The 16,565-nt window shown below is 45.6% G+C and overlaps 1 long non-coding RNA gene across 1 annotated transcript in view; it reads right to left on the reverse strand.

Annotated features, from left to right (window-relative positions):
- Window positions 1-13,791, reverse strand: part of LOC132383089 (uncharacterized) — a 72,215-nt gene extending 58,424 nt beyond the window's left edge. Inside the window, exon 1 of the long non-coding RNA XR_009508544.1 lies at window positions 13,534-13,791. This is a non-coding gene — a long non-coding RNA (uncharacterized LOC132383089). The remainder of the gene's footprint in view (window positions 1-13,533) is intronic.
- Between the last annotated feature and the right edge of the window lie 2,774 nt (window positions 13,792-16,565).

Consider the following 16,565-nt stretch of genomic DNA (forward strand, 5'->3'; position numbering starts at 1 on the left):
TACAAGGATGTTGCCTGAACTAGAGGGCCTGGGTTCTAGAGAGAGGTAGGCCACACTGGATCTGTATTCCCTGGAGTGTAGGATTGAGGGATGACCTCATGGGAGGTGACAGAATCATGAGGGGTATGGATAAGGTGGATGTGTATAGTCTTTTTACCAGGGTTGGGGAGTCCAAAACTGTATGGTACAGATACAAGAGGGGAGAGATTTAAAGAGACCTGAGAGATAACTTCTTTACACAGAGACTAGTGAGTACCTGGAATGAGCTGTCAGAGGAAGTGGTTGAGGCAGGTTGAATTGCAACATTTAAGGGGCATTTGGACAGGTACATGAAGAGGAGGGGCTTGGAGGTTTATGGGTCAAATGCGGGCAAATGGGGCTAGCAGGGACGATGCTGTGGTCAGCATGGACCAGTTGGGCTGCAGGACCTGTCTCTGTGCTGTATTGCTCTTTGACCATAAGAACTGAATGGCTGAAGGGAAGTTGCTGCCCTTGAAGCTGGAGGTGTGGGTCTTCAGGCTTCTGTATCTCCTGTTCAATGGTAGCTGTGAGAAGATGGCATCTCAGATGGTGGATGTCGCCTTCCTGTAGCAAAGGTGACATGAACAGAGAATTGGCTGGCCAGCAAGAGACAAAGGGTAGGAATATATGGGTTATTTTCCAAGTGTCAGGCTGTGTACAGTGTGCTACTGCAGGGTATTAATGATTGCGACCAGAGAATTAAGCAACCAATTCTCCAAGGTGCTGAAGGCATAAAGCTGGGTGGGTGGGCGAGCTGTGAAGCGGAGACAGGGGTGATCGTTCCATGCTTCAGACAGAAGATGCGTGGCAAGTGGAGTTTAACGCAGACAAAAGTGAGGTTATTCACTCTGGTGGCAAATTCAGGAAGATGACCATCTGAACAGGAGAAGAGTAGGAACAGGGGGAGGTGCCAGGGTGTCTTTGTACATCAGTCACCGAATGTGAGCACACATAAGGTTCAGGTGGCAAATGGTACATTGGCCCTCATATTGATAGGATTTGAGTACATGAAGAGGGAAGTGTAACTTGAAATTGTTATTGGTTTATTGTTGTCAGACGTACTGAGATACAGTGAAAAGCTTGTCTTGTTTACTGTTCATACAGAGCAGAACATTACACAGGGCGTTGAGGTGGAAGAAGGTAAAACAACTATCAAAGAATGAAGTGCAACAGCCACAGTGCAGGTAGACAATAAAAAGCAAAACCAAACGACGTAGACTAGGAGGTGAAAAATGCATCTTTTTTGCAATTGTACAGAGCTTTGGGGTAACTATACCTTGAGTATTGTGTGTAGTTTTGGGCCCAATACCCAAGGCTGGATGTGCTGGCATTGGAGATAGGTGGTTTATGAGAATGAATGCAGATAAAAAGATTAATGTTTGAGGAGCATTTGGGCCTTTACTTACTGAAGTTTGAAGAATGAGGAGAAGGTACAAGAGCCTGAAGACACACACTCAACGTTTCAGGGACAGCTTCTTCCCATCCAACATTAGATTTACATAAGAACACAAGAAAATAAAGAATAGGAGCAGGAGTCGGCCATCTGGCCCATTGAGCCTGCTCCACCATTCAATAAGATCATGGCTGATCCGGCCATGGACTCATCTCCACCTACCTGCCTTTTCCCCATAACCCTTAATTCCCCTACTATGCAAAAATCTATCCAACCTTGTCTTAATTTTATTTACTGAGGTAGCCTCTGAATAGACAACAAACCCATGAACACTACCTCACTGTTTTCCTCTCTTTTTGCACTACTTAATTTCATTTATTTATATATAAATTGATTATAGTTTATAGTTTTTTTATTATCATGTATTGCAATGTATTGCTGACAAAAAACAACAAACTTCATGACATATTCCAGTGATATTAAACCTGATTCTGATCCTGATTGAACCTATCAAATATTGAAAGGCCTGGACAGAGAAGACATGGAGAGGATGTTTCGACTGGTGGGAGAATCTAGGACCAGAGGGCACAGCTTCAGAATAGAAGCCTTTAGAACAGAGATGAGGAGGAATATCTTTTACCAGAGGGTGGTGAATCTGTGGAATTCATTGCTATAGATGGTCGTGGAGAAGGCAAGTCATTGGGTATAGTTAAAGCAGAAGTTGGTGGATGACAATGTTATGGGGAAGGACAGGAAAATGCAATTGAAAGGGATAATAAATCAGCCATTATTGAATGGAGGAGCAGACTCGATGGGCCAGATGGTCTCATTTTGCTCCTGTATCTTATGGTGGTATAAGAGATGGTAAGGCTTACACTTACTGGAAGAAGGAGAGGCAACCTTTTGAACCTTATAAAATCTTGGTGGGACTGAACAGAATCAATGCAGGAAAAGTTCAGGGTAGGCATTCCTGACAGGCTGAAGATAAGGGGCTAGAGGAGAAACTTGGACATCAGTGAGCTGGAGCTGAGGAATTCTCTGCAATGGAACACACTTGAGGCTGAATTATTAAATATATTCAAGAAGTTAGTGAGATGTTGCTCTTAGGGTCATTCTGAACCCATTTTCAGGCAATCAGCCGATAGCGTGGGCTTTTCAACGACTCGTCTGTGAGAGTCTCTGCCTCCATCATCCTCTGGGGCAGTGCGTTCCAGGTAATTCTGTACGGTCCTCAGCATCCTCCAACCAGAGGAAAGCCCGGTACGTGTCGAGTGGCAGCTGGGTCACACCCACTACAAGCTTCAGCTGTCTGTCACTGTATTACAGCTTACGAAAACGCCTGGCATGTACAGCCACTACGTGTGGGCAAGGTCCGGTGGGAGGGATCTGCCGGCTACCCTCCGACCACAGGTAGCTGCTCCTGACACTGGCTGGAATTTTGCCACACGAAGCCAACATTGCAAGTCATCGAACTGAAACAGTTCCGAGACTGTAGGCCAGGACAAGCGATCGCTGCAGCTAGTCGGCATACTGGACGGGAAGGTCTGCTCCTGGTGTGACTGCACATCACTCACAGGTCCGCAATGCTGCCACACTGTGGCCAGACAGTGTAGTGGACGAGGCGGCCACGGGACTGTGTGGGATGGATACAGAAGCGTCAGATTTACTTTGAGTCACCCTGTGCTGTTGCTGAAATGTGAGTCACCATTAGTCATGGCTACACCTGTCAGCGATGCTCCACGTTGTTGGAGTGTGATTGTTGGAATCCTGTCTCCTATTGAACAATACCCCATTCTCGCCTGTGTATACACTCCCATACATCTGTGTGCCAATAATGGGAGCCATTTCCCCTGACAGGAGAATGGTCTGGCGGCCTTTGACTACATTTACCCTTTTCCTCTGTTAAAAATAGTGGCTGTGGCAATCAAATGGCTATTAATATATCACTGACCTGATACAATTTAATAACTCAGACCCAGAAACACACTAAGAACGAATTACAGGAACTAGATAACGACAGATTGTCCCGATATAAACCACAATTCGTGGTGTAAAAACGGGGAATCAGAGGGATAGCAAGAGAAAGAGAGAGAGAGACAGAAAGAGAAAGGGAGGGCCAGAGAGTAACTCTGGGTCCTTGTACAACCAGGAGTGTGAGCACGGCCAGAACTGTGCACTTGAAATCTGCACAGCAGGGACTGTGTCTAAGACTAGGACAGTATGTGGAGGGGACAGTGTGTATGACTAGGACCGTACGCAGAGGCGACTGTGTCTAAGACTAGGACAGTACGTGGAGGGGACAGGGTGTATGACTAGGACCGTACGCAGAGGCGACAGTGTGTAAGAGTAGGACAGTACGTGGAGGGGACAGTGTGTATCACCAGGAACCCGGGACTGTGCGCAAATGGGGACAGTGTGTATGACTAGGACTGTGCACAGCGGGAACAGTCTGTAATACTGGGACTGTGTGCAGCGGGGACAGTCTGTAAGACTGGGACTGTGTGCAGCCGGGACAGTCTGTAAGACTGGGGCTGTATGCAGCGGGTCAGTGTGTATCACCAGCACCCTGGGAATGTGCGCAGTGGGGACAGTGTGTATAACTAGGACCGCACGCAGAGGGGACAGTGTGTACCACAGGGACTATGCACAGCGGGAACAGTCTGTAAGACCGGGACTGTGCTCAGCGGGAACAGTGTGTAAGATCGGGACCATGCCCAGGTCGCGAATCATAACAACACACACAAAATGCTGGTGGAACACAGCAGGCCAGGCGGCATCTATAAGGAGAAGCACTGTCAACGTTTCGGTCGGAGACCCTTCATAAATCCTTTTCTCTCTGCCTTAAAAATCTTCAGTGACTCCACTTCCACCGCCCTTTGGTGTTCCAAGGACTCTGAGGGCAAGGGTTTTCACCTCATCTCCACCTTAAATGGGGAAGCTTATCCTGACGCAGAGACTTCAAGTTCTAGATTCTCCCACAAGAGAAAACATTCTCTCATCATCCACCACGTTAAACTTTTTCAGGTTCTTACAGGCTTTTAGAGAATCCAGTGGATACAAGCCCAGCCAGTCTTCTCATGAGAGAACCTGCCCATTCCAGGTGTTCAGCTAGTCAACCCTCTCTGATATCCATCCCTAAATAAGGAGACCTGTACTGTACCCAGTCCTTCAGACATGAGTTCATTAATGCCCTACAACTCTGAAACATAACATCCTGATTTTTGTGTTCATCACCCTCCAGGAATAATATCCCGTTAGGTGGTTAATTATTCACTAGACCTATGTTTTAGCCTTCTGTCAATCATGCGTCTCCGAGCTCTGCAACCCCTCTCCATTTAAATTATAAGCCTCCTTCTAATTTTACCTGCCCACAGTAGTTTGGTGAATGTCCATTAACGCGAGGGCTCTCCCCCACTGAGGTGTTCAATGTGTTGATGAGGCTCCACGACCCAGAAACTGTGGGTGAACACAGGGGCACCACCTTTGTCTGGGGGGGAGTTGGAGAGGTGGTAGAGTGTCCGGAATTTCCAAGCAATTGGATAGCTGATTATTTATTTATTTATTGAAATACAGCACAGAATATGCCCTTTCCTGCCATGCTGCCCAGCAACAACCCCCCGCCATTTAATCCGAGCCTGATCGCGGGACAATTTTCACCGGCCAGTTAATTTATTAGCTGGCCGGTGATGTTGTGGCATGAGCACCAGACTTCGAGGCGAGCGGTCACGGTTTTGAATCCGGCTCCTTCCTTTCACGCTTTCCATCCATGCTGGGTTGAGCGTCGAGCTAGCAACTCGGCCTCGTAAAGTAGCACCCTCCTTTGCTCTCCCTTCATCACACCCTTTTAAATTTAGAGTAACAACACAAAAACAGGCCTTTCAGCCCACCAAGTCTGGCCAGATTACAACTCCCTATCTATGCTAATCCCAATCCTCCGACGCAGAGAGGACTAATTAATTAATCTACTAACTGGTCCGTCTTTGGACTGTGGAAGGAAACCAGAGGAAACTAGCGCGGTTCCTGGGAGAACGAACAAACCACCTTATAGTGGATGGATTTGAACCTGGGCCAATACCTGTACTGTTAAGCTTAGTGCTAATGTTGAGTGGAGTCAGGGCCTTGTGCTTTGGCTCTTGGTAGGATCACCCATGCCAAACAGGTCAAAGGGTAGAGGCCAGCAGAAGAATGGTCCAATCCTCCGGATTCAAGGGTTCAGCTCAGGGCTGTCAACCCTGCCTGGTAAAACAAAATTGTTTTGGAAACAACAATGAAGAATCCTTCTACATCTGGGTGCTGTGGTATTCCTGAGTCCTCACCCCGGACTTGCACGATTGATGGCCTGTAGGCAGACACTCAGTGATTCAGGAACACCTGCCTCCATAGTATCCAGGACATCTTCGAGGAGCAACGTCTCAAAAAAGTGGCTTCTGTCATTAAGGACCCCCATCACCCAGGCATGCCGTCTTCTCATTGTTACCGTCAGGAAGGAGGTACAGGCTCACACTCCGTGATTCGGGAACAGCTTCTTCCCCTCTGCCATCAAATTTCTGAATGGACACTGAACCTGTGAACACTACCTCACTACTTGTTATATTTCTATTTTTTGCACTACTTATTTAATTTAACTATTTAATATTTATAATTTTACTGTAAATCACAGGTTTTCCCCCTCCATTATTATGTGTTGCATTGTACTGCTGCCACAAAGTTAACAAGTTTCACGGTATATTGCAGTGATATTAAACCTGATTCTGGTCAAACAAAACTGTTATGGAAACAGCAATGAAGCACCTTCCTACATCTGTGGATGGCCAAGGACGGACAGAGATGGAAGACCTTCATTGCTGCCCTAAATGCCAGTGGCATAACGGGCAGTCAGTTAAGTAACAAAGTTCATGACTGTCCTAACATGAAAAGGGGATTCTTGAGGGTCTTTAATGGTGGACGCCACCTTTTGCAGATGTGGCTGATGGCCATACTGTCATGAGTGTAGAGAGAGTAGTGCAGTTGGCTAAGCACACTCAGTTACCTGGAGTGGGAGGGGGGGGGGTTAGAGGGTACAACGTGGATGGATGGCCAGAGTGGTCTGATACAGGAGCAACAGTTCAGCTGCTCTGACCATTGGGCTCTCACAGGGTCTCTCACAGGGTGCTGGGGGCGACAATAGACGCAGGAGAAATGACGGGAAACGAGCTGCCGAGGGGGGAGGATACAAGATTCAAAGTGCATTTATTATCAAGGTATGCATTCAGAATACAGCTCCGAGATTCGTCCTCCCTCAGGCAGCTACGATGCACAGGAACAGCATGGAACCCATTCAAGAAAACGTCAACCGCTCAAAGCACGAGAAAAGAAGCAGTTGTGCAAGCAGCTAAAGGCAAACAGGCAATGTGTGGAATGTCAAACAGCAAACCAGGAATCCACAGGTATTCAGTTTAGTTCTGTTCAGCACCACACTGCCTACACCGCAGCAAGCTGCAGGGCAAACCGTTCTTCTCCGAGGATCGTATCGAATCAAACCTCTCCAAATCAGCAAAATTCAGAATCCGGGAACACTTGCAAAATGAGCCCTAAAGCCTCGCCTCACTATAGGAAGGATGTGGAAGCATTGGAAAGGGTACAGAGGAGATTTACCAGGATGCTGCCTGGTTCAGAGAGTATGGATTATGATCAGAGATTAATGGAGCTAGGGCTTTACTCTTTGGAGAGAAGGAGGATGAGAGGAGACATGATAGAGGTGTACAAGATATTAAGAGAGTGGACAGTCAGCGCCTCTTCCCCAGGGCACCACTGCTCAGTACGAGAGGACATGGTTTTAAGGTAAGGGGAGCGAAGTTCAAGGGGGATATGAGAGGAAGGTTTTTCACTCAGAGAGTGGTTGGTGCGTGGAATGCACTGCCTGAGTCAGTGGTGGAGGCAGGTACACTAGTGAAGTTTAAGAGACTACTAGACAGGTATATGGAGGAATTTAAGGTGGGGGTTTATATGTGAGGCAGGATTTGAGGGTCAGCACAACATTGTGGGCTGAAGGCCCTGTAATGTGCTGTACTATTCTATGAAAAATGAGTCCTCAGCCTCTTTGGATCGACCCTTGCAACATGGATCTCCTGCAATTCCCTCCGACGTCCTAATGTGCATCCCCCGCCCCCTCCCCCCCCCCCCCCCCCGTCACAGGCACCCTGACTGCCAGTGTCATAGATGAAAGATGGAGGTAAGAGAGAAAAGGAATAAAAATAAAACACAAGAGCTGTCTGGAACTGTGAGAGGCAGAACACAACAGTTACTGGAAATCCAAAACAAAATAGACTACTTGCAGATGAGGCAACATCTGAGGTAAGGAGGATGACCTGGCTGATTCTGTCACAAACAGGAGAGGCTGGGTATCTGAAATGGTTGAACTCAGCATCGAGTCCTGAGGGCTGCAGTGTGCCTCAAAGGAAGGTGAGGGTTGGTTCTCCAAACTTAGGCTGAGCTTCATTAGAACGGCGGTGGAAGCCAAAGTTACAGAGATGAGTGTGGGAGCGAGATGGAGGCTTAAAGTGACAACAGGAAGCTCGGGGTCACACTTATTGCTTCCCTCACCTTCAAGTTAGCTCTCAGAGGGACATTTGAATGTCAATGTTTCTCAATCTCCCACCATTTCAAAACACTCGACACTTCTGCTTTTTTTTGCTGGTGCATAACCTCAGATCGTCCACACCGTGTTCTGCCAAATATGTCCTCCTTTGCTCTCTCTTCATCACACCCTTTTAAATTTAGAGTGACAACACAAAAACAGGCCTTTCGGCCCACCAAGTATGTGCCAGATTTCAACTACCTATCTACGCTAATCCCAATTAACAGCATTGGCATGTAGCCTTCTGTGCCATGGGCCCTCAAGTTTCAACTAAAGGGTTCTTCAATGCTGATTGAGTATTGGCTACCTTCACCCCCTCGGGGAGTGCGGTCTGGATTCTAAGCAATCTCAAGGTGAAAAGAAAAGTTCTTATACTCAAATCCATCCTCAACCTCATCCGTCCTCTGAAATCACCTTGGACACCTCTTCTAAGTGAAAACTTTCCTCACTATCTGTCCCATTACCCTCTCAGAATTTTGTGCATGATCGTCAGGTATCATCTGCCCCATGGAAAACAAATCCAGCTTACCCAGAGTAACCCACACAAAATGTCAGAGGGATTGGGCAGGTCAGGCGGCATCTATGGGAAGGAAGAAAGAGTTGACGGTTTGGGCCAAAACCCTTCACCTGGCCTGGAAAGGAAGGGGAACGAAGTGAGAATAAGAAGGTGTGGGGGAGGGGAAGCAGTACAAGCTGGAAGGTGATTGGTGGAAGAGGTAAAAGGCCAAAAAGGAAAGAATCTGATAGGAGAGGCGAGTGGACCATTGGAGAGAGAGGAAGAACACCAGAGGGAGAGGATAGTGCATTTGGATGAGCGCATATTCATAGAGTTGGAGAGTAGCAGAGATCACAGAGGGGGAACAGTGAGAGAGAGTATCAGTGAACTCCCATCGGAGAGAAGATTTAACCTTTCTCAGGGTAGGCATCCCTCGAAGAAGCTTCACAGCTGTGCAGCAAATTGTAAACACAAGAGATCCTGCAGATGCTGGAAAGCCAGAGCAAAATGCTGGAGGAGCTCAGCAGGTCAGGCAGCATCTATGGAAAAGAATAAAGCATCAAATGTTTTGAGCTGAGGCTCTTCATCAGACCTGGAGAGGAAGGGGGAGAAAGCTTATCCAGTCTCTCCTCATAAATGAAATGTGTATCCCCTCTGCATCCTCTCTAGTGCACTCATGTCCTTCCCACTGTGTGGTGACCTGAACTTCACGTTGTGGTCTAACGTCCCTGTTCTTACATTCTATGCAGGCACTAATGAAAGCAACTCCAATTGCCTTCTTCACCACCTTATCTCCTGTGCTTCTGCCACCTTCAGGGATCTATAGACTTGTACACTGAGATCCCTCTCTGCCTTGGCATTCTCCAGAGTCCATCTATTTATTGTGTGGAGTCCTACTCTAGTCCTCTCAATGTGCATCACCTTACACTTGGCCAGATTAAACTCCATCTGCCATTGCTCCGCTTATCTTAGATCAATATTTACCCGTGGCAGAGGACTACCTTCCTCACCATCAACACCACCACCAATTTTCAGGTTGAGCAGCATCCATGGAAGCAAAGGGTTGGTTCAACCTTTCAGGTCAAGACCCTCCATCACAGCAGAGAGTGTAGAGGGAAGCTGGTACATAGAGTGAGGGGCAGGGGTTGGTAGGTGATAGGTGGAACTAGTTAAGGAAGACTTGGATCCACCATTTGTATGCATTCCACCCTCCCCCCCTTATCTGCTTCTACCTATCACCTATCAGCCTCTATCTTTACCATTCACACTTCGCTCTCCCGTCTGGTTCCTAGCTGGAACCACTAATTTTCATGTCATCTGCATGGCTACTAATAACAGCAGCACACCTGTTTGCTAATCCATGTAACAGCAACAAAGCTCCCAAAGCTGGCTTGTTTTCGCACTGTTGGTGCAATCCTGAGATTCATTTCTTGTGGCCATGCTTAATAAATCCAATAACTGTAATAAAATCAATGAAAGATTCTATTATAGTAATCTGATTTATTGAGTATGCCTACAAGAAATGTATCTCAGGGTTGTATATGGCGACATACTGAAAATGTACTTTGATAATAAATTTAGTTTTGATCTTTGAACTTGTGATCTTGTACCAAGGAAAAGTTCAAAATGTTGTTTTGTATGCCATCCACACGGATCATTTCATTTCATCCGTGCGGTGAGGCAAAATTATAACAGAATCCAAACAGAGTTACAGATATAGAGTAAGTCCAGGCAGACAATAAGGTGCAAGGCCGTAACGAGGTATATTGTGAGGTCAACAGTCTACTTTGTCATACTAGGGAACCGTTCACCTTGGACTTGCATCCTTACCCTTCACCCTTATGGGAACTTGTTGGCCCTGAACTCCATCCCACTAGTCGCCCTGGACCTGTAGGTAGTTTCACCCAGTACATTCTTACAGGTCACCATAACATTGAAATTGACCTTTCCTCAACTCAGGACCTTAATTTTCAGAATATCCTTGTCCTTCTTCACAACAAACTGAAAATTTAAAGTACAATGACTTAAAGCAAAGTGGTTGGCATTTTTGTTCCTAACTGGCTTAATTTGAAGAGCCTTTGTTATATCCTTCCTCATTACCACTGGATGGAGTCTTTGATCAAGAAAGTCATGCCCTGTCCTGTTATATTCCATTCTATAATCCCTATAAATCCTATACCATAGATAATCCTGCCCATCTTTCAATCACGTTTCGGTAAAATCAACAGTATTGCATTTGCATATGCTGATCAATGTCCTCCTCTGCCTGACTAGTTAGACTCCTTACATTAAATTAGCTGTAACCTAGCCTTGCATTCCTCCCGTGTGCCTTGTAAAATCTAACTATGCTATGCCTTCTTGCATCATCCTTATGACATTCCCATACAGTTTGATGCAATGTTTCCTAACTCTAGGTTATACCCATTCTGGTACGGGGAGTGGGTGCACTGCACAGAATTGAAATAAGCTGCAGAAAGTTGTAAACTCAGTCAGCTCCGTCACGGGCAGTAGGCTCCTCACATCCAGTTCATCTTCAAGGACCGATACCTCAGAAAGGCGGCATCCATCATTAAAACCCCCACCACCCAGGTCCTGCCCTCTTCTCATTGTTACCATCAGGAAGGAGGTACAGAGGCCTGAAGGCACACACTCAATAATTCAGGAGCAGCTTCTTCCCCTCTGCCATCTGATTTCTGAATGGACATTGAACCCATGAACACGACCTCACTACTTTGTTTTCTCTTTTTGCATTAGCTATTTAATTAAACTTAAAAATATATATATATATATATATATACTTTTACATGTAATTTACAGTTTTTATTATTATGTATTGCAATGTACTGCTGCCACGTAACAACAAATTTCATGACATACGTTGGTGATATTAAACCTGATTCTGATTCTAGTTCTCTGAGTAATTATTTTTTTCCTCACACTCCCTTTGCAGTATCTGCCCCGAATCTTAGATCTCTGTATCCTGGTCTGTGAACCATCTGCTAGTAAGAACAACTCCCATCCACTCACCCTCTTGAATCCAATCAGCCACCTACCCTCTTTAATCCAGACACCCACCTCACCCTCTTGAATCCAGTCATCAGAATCAGAATCCGAATCAGGTTTATTATCACCAGCATGTGTCGTGAAATATATTAACTTAGTAACAGCAGTTCAATGCAATATATAATATAGAAGAAGAAAACAATAAAATTAATAATAATAAATAAATACAGTATACATATAATGAAAGGGTTAAAATTGTGCAAAAACAGAAATACGTAATATATATTTAAAAAGTGAGGTAGTGTTCACAGGATCAATGTTTATTTAGGAATCAGGTGGCAGAGGTGAAGAAGCTGTTCCTGAATCACTGAGTGTGTGCCTTCAGGCTTCTGTACCTCCTACCTGATGGTAACAATGAGAAGGGGGCATGTCCTGGGTGATGGGAGTCCTTAATAATGGATGCTGCCTTTCTGAGACACTGCTCCTTGAAGATGTCCTGAGTATTTTGTAGGCTGGTACCCAAGATAGAGCTGACTAGATTTACAACCCTTTGCAGCTTCTTCCGATCCTGTACAGTAGCACCCCCCTCCCATACCAGACAGTGATGCAGCCTGTCAGAATGCTCTCCATGGCACATCTATAGAAATTTTTGAGTGTTTTGTTGGAATACCAAATCTCTTCAAACTCCCAATGAAGTATAGATGCCGCCTTGCCTTCTTTGTAGCTGCATTGATATGTTGGGATTTTGATACTCAGCAACGTGAAACTGCTCTCTCGCTACTTCTGAACCCTCTATGAGGATTGGTAGGTGTTCCTTCGTCCTACCCTTCCTGGAGTCCACAATCAGCTCTTTGTCTTACTGACGTTGAGTGCCAGGTTGTTGCTGTGATACCACTCCACTAGTTGGCATATCTCGCTCCTGTACGCCCTCTCGTCTACCAACAATGGAATAGAATCATTCAATTTATAGATGGTATTTGAGCTATGCCTAGCCACACAGTCGTGGGTATAGAGAGAGTAGAGCAGTGGGCTAAGCACACACCCCTGAGGTGCACCAGTGTTGATCATCAGTGAGGAAGAGATATTATCACCAATCTGCACAGATAATTGATCATCAGTGAGGAAGAGATATTATCACCAATCTGCACAGATAATTGATCATCAGTGAGGAAGAGATATTATCACCAATCTGTACAGATTGTTGATCATCAGTGAGGAAGAGATATTATCACCAATCTGCACAGATAATTGATCATCAGTGAGGAAGAGATATTATCACCAATCTGCACAGATAGTTGATCATCAGTGAGGAAGAGATATTATCACCAATCTGTACAGATTGTTGATCATCAGTGAGGAAGAGATATTATCACCAATCTGTACAAATTGTAATCTTCTGGTTAGGAAGTCAAGGATCCAGTTGTAGAGGGAGGTACAGAGGCCCGGGTTTTGTACTTATCAATCAGGATTATAGGCATGATGGGTGTTAAATGCTGAGCTATAGTCAATGAACAGCATCCTGACATAGGAGTTTGTGTTGTCCAGGTGGTCTAAAGCCGTGTGAAGAGCCATTGAGATTGTGTCTGCCGTTGACCTATTGCAGCGATAGGCAAATTACAGTGGGTCCAGGTCCTTGCTGGGGGAGGAGTTCAGTCTAGTGGAAACCTCTCAAAGCATTTCATCACTGTAGATGTGAGTGCTACTGGGCGATAGTCATTAAGGCAGCTCCCGTTATTCATCTTAGGCACTGGTATAACTGTTACCTTTTTGAAGCAAGTGGGAACTTCCGCCCGTAGCAGTGAGAGGTTGAAAAATGTTGCCATCACCATCAAATCTCTTCATACTTCACTACAAAGCCAGAGAGATGCAACATGAAACAGGACCTTCGACACAGTGATTCGTGCTGACCATCAACTGACCATTAACACTAAATTCTCATCAACTCCTCTCAGATTCCACTACTCCTCTATAACAGGGGGAATTTATAGCAGCCAGTTAACTTACCAACTCGCACGTCTTTGGGATGTGGGAGGGAGCTGGAACATCCGGAGGAAATCTATGTTGTCATAAGGAGAATATACAAAGGAAATATCTTCTCCATCTTCTCCAGGACCTTGGGCAGTTCGGTTCTGAGCCTGGTGGGGCAGCAAATCATAAAATCAAGAGATTGTTCAGATGCTGGAAATCCGAAGCAACACACACACACAATGCTGGAGGAACTCAGCACGTCAGGCAGCATCTATGGAAATGAATAAACAGTTGATGCTTTAGGCCAAGATCCTTCTCCAGGAGTGGAAAGGAAGTGGAAAGATGGCAGAATAAAAAGATGGGAGGAGAGGGGAAGGGGGAATAGCTGGGAGGTGATAAGTGAAGCCAGGTGGGTGGGAAAGATAAAGGGCTGGAGAGGAAAGAATCTGATAAGAGAGGAGAATGGACCATAAGAGAAGGGGAAGGAGGAGGGGGGCCCGGGGGAGATGATAGGCCGGTGAGAAGAGGCAAGAAGCAAGACTGGGAATAGAAGAAAAGGGAGGGAAAGTGATTTTTTTTTAAACAAGAAGAAATCAAGGTGGGAGATGCTGCCTCACAGAGACTCCATGGATCCATTGTTTGGTAGCTAGATTGTTTGTTAAACACTGGCATTTAGGGCAGCAATGAATGTCCACTTTCTCTGTCTGTCTGTACTGTTGCACTCAGACGTAGAGGATTTTTCCATTGCTGTTTCTGTAACTATTTTTCTTTGACCAGCCTTGAGCTGAACCCCCCAAACCTGGAGAACCGGTGGTCTGGCCTCTACCCTTTGACCTGCTTGGCATGGGTGACAAAGCATAAAGCCCTGACTCCAGGCAATGTAGCCTCCAAGCCCAACGGCAAGGTTGTGGTCCTCTTGGAGTTCTTGATTTCACAATCCACCTCATTATGATCTTGCAACTTCTTGTCTACCTGCACTTCACTTCCTCTGTAGCTGTTACACTTTATTCTGTACTCTTGTTTACCTTGTACTTCCCCAGTGCACTGTGTAATTATCTATGTGAACAGTATGTAAGTCAAGCATTTCACAATGCCTCAGTGCACGTGACAAATAATAAACCAATAACAAATTCCAGTTCCAATATTTATATTGTGTTCTTAGTCCTTCTGTCACTTAATACAGAGGCCATTTGGCCCAATGGAACCATGCCAGTTCTCAGCAGAGCAATCCCATTCCTGTTCAGCCCTGCCACACACCCATCAATAATTGCCACACGAGGGATAACTTGCAGCAGCCAGTGAACAAATCAGTTGGACAAATCAGTGAACAAATCAGAGGAAACCAGAACTCCAGGTAGAAAATCCCCAGGGAGGACATGCAAATTCCACGCAGACACACCCTAGACCAGGGCACTAGAGTGAGGAAGCTGCAGGAACTGCTGAACCATCATGTACATGATTTTCTGTAATAAATTCCTTCTGCCACTTGCCTGCCCATTCTCCCAATCGATCAGGGTGCCCCTGCTATCTGTTACCAACCCCTCTACTCCCTACAATTGGTCCAGCTGCAGATTCGGAATGTTTGCTTGATAGACCCATGTGTATTACAGATGCTGACAATCCAATGCATAATAATAGAAAAACAGTGAGTTACAGTCGTTAATATATTTTAAATAGTTAAGTTAAATAAATAGTGCAAAAAATAGAAATAAAACAGTAGTGAGGTAGTGTTCATCGGTTCAATGTCTATTCATTAAACGGATGGCAGAATTGTTAAGTGTGTGCCTTCAGGCTCCTGCACCTCCATCCCAATGGCAGCAATGAGAAGAGGGTAGACCTGGGTGCTGGGAGTCCTTAATGATACACACTGCCTTTTTGAGGCATTGCTCCTCGAAGTCGTTCTGAATACTACGGAGGCTAGGTGGCTAAGTTTACAACTCCTTCACTAGAAACATATAAAATTATGAAAGGGATGGATAAGAGAGGCAGGAACATTGTTTCCATAGAGGGATCACCTTACAGGGTGTTCCACGCACTCACCACTCTCTGTGTGAAAAAGCTTGCCTCTATACTTTCCTCCAATCACCCTAAAACTTCCGCAGCTACCCGCAGTCTCACAGCTCATTTAATTTCAAGAGTACATTGAGGGAGTTCAAGGGAAACAATAACAAAATGCAGAGTGAAGTGTTATACATAAGGAGGAAGTGCAGTACAGGCAGGCAGTAGGGGGTAAGGGCCACAACGAGGAAGACTATAAGGTCAAGAGTCCATCTTGTCATGTGGTGGGAGAGGGGGTACTGTTCAAAATCCTTACAACAGTGGGATCGAAGTTCTCTTTGAGCATGGTGCTATATGCTTTCAGGCCTTTCTGTCCTCTGCCCAGTGGGAGGGGAAAGAAGAGGGAATATCTGGGATGGCTGGGGTATGTGATTACGCTGACTGCTTTACTGAGGCAGTGAGAAGTATTGATGAGTCCTCGGAGGGGAGGCTTGTTTCCTATGCTGAGTTGTGTCTGTAACTCTCAGTAGTTTCTTGCAGTCACAGGCAAATCAATGGCCATAACATACCAGGCTGCATCCAGACATGATGCCTCCATAAAACTTGGTGTTGCATCCCAATGGATATGTAATGACTTTCCCTGAAGTAACTCAGGGAAGAGCTTAACTATAATACGTAGGAGCAGAATTAGGCCATTTGGCCCATCAAATCTGCTCTACCATTCAATTATGTCATGGTAAAATACACATTGTTTCCTTAAGTGAAAGTCTTGCCTGACAAACCTGTTGGAATTCTTTGAAGAAATAACAAGCAGGATAGACAGAGAAGAATCAGTGGACGTTGTGTATTTGGATTTTCAGAAGGCCTTTGACAAGGTGCCACACATGAGGCTGCTTAACAAGTAGAAAGCCCATGGTATTGCAGGAAAGATACTAAGAGCATGGATAGAGTATTGGCTGATTGGCAAGAGGCAAAGGGTGGGAATAAAGGGAGCCTTTTCTGGTTGGCAGCTGGTGACTAGTGGTGCTCTACAGGGGTCTGTGTTGGGACCGATTCTTTTTATGTTATAT

Source organism: Hypanus sabinus, chromosome 29, assembly GCF_030144855.1.
Source record: "Hypanus sabinus isolate sHypSab1 chromosome 29, sHypSab1.hap1, whole genome shotgun sequence".
Lineage (NCBI taxonomy): Eukaryota > Metazoa > Chordata > Chondrichthyes > Myliobatiformes > Dasyatidae > Hypanus > Hypanus sabinus.